This window comes from Hipposideros armiger, unplaced genomic scaffold (genome assembly GCF_001890085.2).
Source record: "Hipposideros armiger isolate ML-2016 unplaced genomic scaffold, ASM189008v1 scaffold_5, whole genome shotgun sequence".
In the NCBI taxonomy this organism is placed as follows: Eukaryota; Metazoa; Chordata; class Mammalia; order Chiroptera; family Hipposideridae; genus Hipposideros; species Hipposideros armiger.
Genome location: NW_017731355.1, coordinates 9,142,495 through 9,147,319, shown reverse-complemented (window position 1 = coordinate 9,147,319; position 4,825 = coordinate 9,142,495).

Genomic DNA, 4,825 nt, shown 5'->3' with positions numbered 1-4,825 from the left:
AGGGGGCTGAGGGAAGTGGCGAAGAGGCTGGGAACAGCTGCTGAGGATAAGCAAAATAATTGTGAGGTGATCTGAAAGACCAGGTGAGCCTTAAGATCATAAATTTATGAGAGCCCCAATCTGAAAGGGCTGATTTTTTTTCCCTCCAGCAGCAGTGTTGTATCAGCAAAGAAGGCTGGTTGTAGGACTGGTCCCGAGATGGAGTTCACACAGGATCAAGGGAACTCAGGCATAAGGTCATTTCTATGCAGCCTAGGCTGGGTTCGGAAGAAAGGGAGGCAGAAGCAGCCCAGCCCAATTGAATCATGATCCTAGATTTCTACTAGGGGAAGTTCTTATCAACAGGAATATGGACCAAAAACCAAACAAGTAAACAAACCACTGGGAGAAGCAAAGGGACCAGACACTCCACAATGTATATAACTAATTGCTGAATAACCTACAGGTGACTGTACGTGCTTACTACAAATATGTATGACATTACATGTCAAGAACTCATTTCGTGCCCATCCCTTTCTGAAAATCACCTTTCATGCCCATGAAATAAGAAGCCAGGACATGATTTATGATGGGGTTGGCTTTCCCATTTGTCATAGGAAGCTTCTCCCAAGTCACAGGAGTACCATGTGCAAGCCCCCTTATTTTCTAAGGGGATGGGCAGCTTCGCTCTTGCTAAGGTGGTGACCTATTATTGAACCGTTTTGCATGTACACAGTGAGTCATTGTTCGGGCAGAATTCCCTGCTCTCCACACACATTTTTACCTACCTTTGGAATGTGGGAACACTGACCGTGTATGTGATAGCTTGGCAGAACAGTGGCTCTGTCAGAGGTTTTACTGCTGAACAGCCAGTGGGGGTGAAGCAGGGAACAGGAAAAGAGAGGGAAAGAGGTAGGGAGAGCAGTGAGTGGCAAGGGATATATAGAGAAAAAGAGAACGATGACCCAGAGGAAACAAGTCATTCCTCCACTGGCTGCCTTCCTCAATATGGGAAATCTGATGGGGTAAAGCTCAATATAGTGGAACAATATTCCAGTGAGAAGACCAACATGAATATGAACCTATTATGTAAACAAAATTATATAATGCATGTATATGTTTGACACCATGTATATGGGCAAGTTACCTAATCTCCATGTCCTTAAAAAAAAGGAAGGTAATATTACCTCCCTCACATGATTGTTATAGGGACTAAATGAGTTACTGCAATTGAAACATTCTTGGCACATCCTAGAGAGCAATAAACATTAATCATTGTTATTATTATTTTTTATAGAATTATTTTTACAGATGTTAGGCAGCTCTGAACTTAAGGACCTTAAGCTACCCTTCTAACTTATTTTTCTTCTTTAAACTTGTTTTACTATTTGTAAAAGGGGGATGAAAATCATTTGGGCAATAGGTACATAAATCTAAGGGAACTGGAACACTCATGCACTTTAAACTAAGATGAAACATGCAACGTACAACTGCATTACAGTGATGATCAACTTATTGATATTTTTTGAACGTGTGTTATATGCCTGTACTGAGCCAGGATATACATGGTGTCTGCTGTCATAGAACTTATATTTTACAGAAGTTAGACATTATGTAATATAATAATAATAGATTATTATAATAAATATAAAAATTCACAACTGTGGTGAGGGCTTTGAAAGAGAAGAACCAATTGTTATGTCTGAGAATAACAGTGGCAACTTCATTAGTCCAGGTACAAAATGTTTCTGAGAATCAACATTTATTGGGTTGTCAGAAAACTCATGTCGTATGTTTGCAACAGATGGCACTAGTTCATTTTTGGAAGTACTAGAGTCATTCGCATCTATGTTATTGCTATGTCGTTTGACAGCTGACAGCTCTANCTTTTGTAAAATGGGTATTAATAGAAATGCCTACTTCATAGGTCATCATGAAGATGACATGAGATAGCAGGCACTCAGTAAGTGATGACTCGTGTAACCTCTGGAGGTCTTGATTGCTCATCAAAGAATGACAGAGTAGTCTAGAAGAGCTCTAAGGATCCTTCAAACTCTAACTTAGAGGGTTGGAGAACTATACTTTTGGAAGATCTATAGAAACAAGATTACTTGGAATTTCTCTGGATGTCAAATATGTTCCTACAGTTCTTAGCACTGTACCAGGCAACAAGGACAAAAAGTAAATAACTCAGAGAGGCTCACAGATAATTCAGTATAGTATGTGCCAAAATGGAGATATATACAAAGTGCTATGAAAGTCCAAAAGTGGATGTAGTAGAGATGGTGATAATGTGGGTCCTGAGAAGGCAGGGGTGAAAAAGGCACTCAGGCAGAGGGAGCACATGAGCAAAGACTTGGAGGCATGCAAGAAGATTGCACGAGGTGTGACAAGTTTGAGTACTCATCCTAGAAAAAGTGCTACATACCTCATTGCTGAATATCACTATGCTTCCCTTCGAAGTACTCCCCTTGCGAAGCTATGCACCGACGCCAGCGCCTAGTCCACCCTTCAAAGCAATTTTGGAACTCTTTTTCTGGAATAGCCATCAGAGCTGTCATTGTATTACCCTTGATGTCCTAAATGTCATGAAAATGTCTTTCTTTCAATATTTCCTTTATCTTTGGGTTAAGAAAAAAGTCATGGAGGACAGATCAAGTGAGGTTTCCATGGAAGCAGGTCTCCAAATGTGAGCCAAGGGCCAGCCTTCCTGCATCAGAGCCCCTAGTGCCAGGCTCTGTTCGAGGCCCACAGAGATGGAACCTGCAGGATGAGAGATGAGCATTTGCATCTCAACACGTCCCTCTCTGCCCTAAGAAAAAGAACCCTTTGAAAAACTGATGAAAGCTACAGACACACTTCTTTCCATCCAGATGAAATATGTGAGCTACATTGTAGTTTTAGTTTTTCTAGTAGCCATATTTAAAAAAAAAATGAAAATGCAACTGGGATTAATTTTAATAGCTTCTTTTATTGACTGCATACAAAATAGTATAATTTCAATATAGAGGGTGCCAAACAATTGTATACACATTTTAAGAAAGGAAAAAACTGTATTAAAATTGTAATACTCAGTATATCCCAATAACAAAAGATGAATACAAGTCATGTGTATACATTTTTTGGCACCCTCTGTATTAGTCAATATAATAATTATTAATAAGATTTTAAAATTCTTTTTATCACTCAAAGTCTTTGAAATCCAGTGGGAATTTTACACCTACAGCACACCCCAACTGAGGTTACAATGTATCAAGTGCTCAGTAGCCACAGCAGCAGTAGCTACTGCATTAGACCACATAGCCATAGATACCTCCCACTCTCCTACCCTGAAAAATATGCATAAACACGAAATTTTCCGAGAATTTCTGGGGATGCTCATAGCTCCTGAAGCATATTTACACTTGGTTAAAAACTTATGTTTTTTGCGTCTTTGGGGTTTTTTGAGACTATAAAAATAAATGGCTTTCTTCAATATTGTGAGGTTTAATTTTAAATATTCTAGTCAGATGGGATGTAGAGTACTATACAGTGCAGAGTGATAGGAATTTATTTTTGCAAATAAAGAATTAAGCAAACCTTTTTGTTTTGTAATTCTACAGTGGACTAAGAGATGGATTTTTACATTCTCACGGGACACCCCGTTGGTTGCAGATTTGGTTTATGAATTCTGTGGATGTCGTTTCTAGGCCAGACAGAAACAAAGAGTTATATGCAACATTTTCCAGGTGGATAATTTTAAGCACAGTTTCTAATTTAGTGGATTTTTAAAATTGGTTTTGGTGGTTTTCTTCCCCCTTGTCATGGTTATATACATATTTCAGAGAAATGGCCTGAGGCCCTAGTCCCTTCCCAAACTCCTGTGTGTTGTTGCTTTAAAGCAGCACCCTTATAAAAAATAACTTCTCTCTGAATCTCAGGCAGAATTATTTTTAGAGGCAGCATCATGTTGTATTTGAAAGAATGATCCTTCCTGTAATTGGCCGTTGGGGTGATTTGGTTGTGGTCTCACATAATTACAGACCTGTGCCAACGGTCTAAGGGCCATCCCCATATTTTCAAGGCCTCTAAATCAAGGGTATTTGGTTAATTGCTCACAGGTGTTTTCTTGTGCTTATGAGTACATGCAGTCTATGAATTTCACAAAACTTGGCAGAAGAAAGGGCCATACGGTTGAGGAGTTTCTTAGAATCATCAGCTAATTAATCAGGCAGGGTAGGGATTTGGCTATTCTGTTGAGGGAGCTAAGCATTTGGGGTATGACTGAGGAGTAACCTGTATTTTTAAAAGAGAGTTTAAGAGGAAAACAAAAGGGACCAGAGGAAAAAATTTAGCAAGCTGATGCCGCTAAAAGCTCAGGGTATTGGCCCAACTTATCCTGGCCGCTTTGCAGGTCAGCTCTGCCTCTGCAAAAAGAAATGATGCTGGATCTTTAAAGTAAAACAGACTACGTCACGGTGTGAATTTTAATTTCTAAAACTGCATATAAAGTAAAAGCCACATTTTGATTCTTGTTTCTTCTGATTGCTCATGATCATTATTGTTGGGGCAGTGGCCTTGGAAAGTGTGGAAATGCTGATGAGAGGATTCATGTATGGGAACTGTTTAAAAATTCATCCTAAACAAGTTAATATGATATTATTCTGTGTGGCATAATATGAAACCCAAAAGAATGTCCCAACAATTGTTCCAGGTAATTTCTATGGCAGTTATTCATGGAAACAAAAGCACAGGGACCTGGTTAAATGAAATTCACCCACAGCCAGTTCATCATTCTGCCCAAGGTGCTAGGTGGAAAATTGCTTTGCAATTCAGTTCAGCAAGCACAGGGGAATGCCTACAAAAA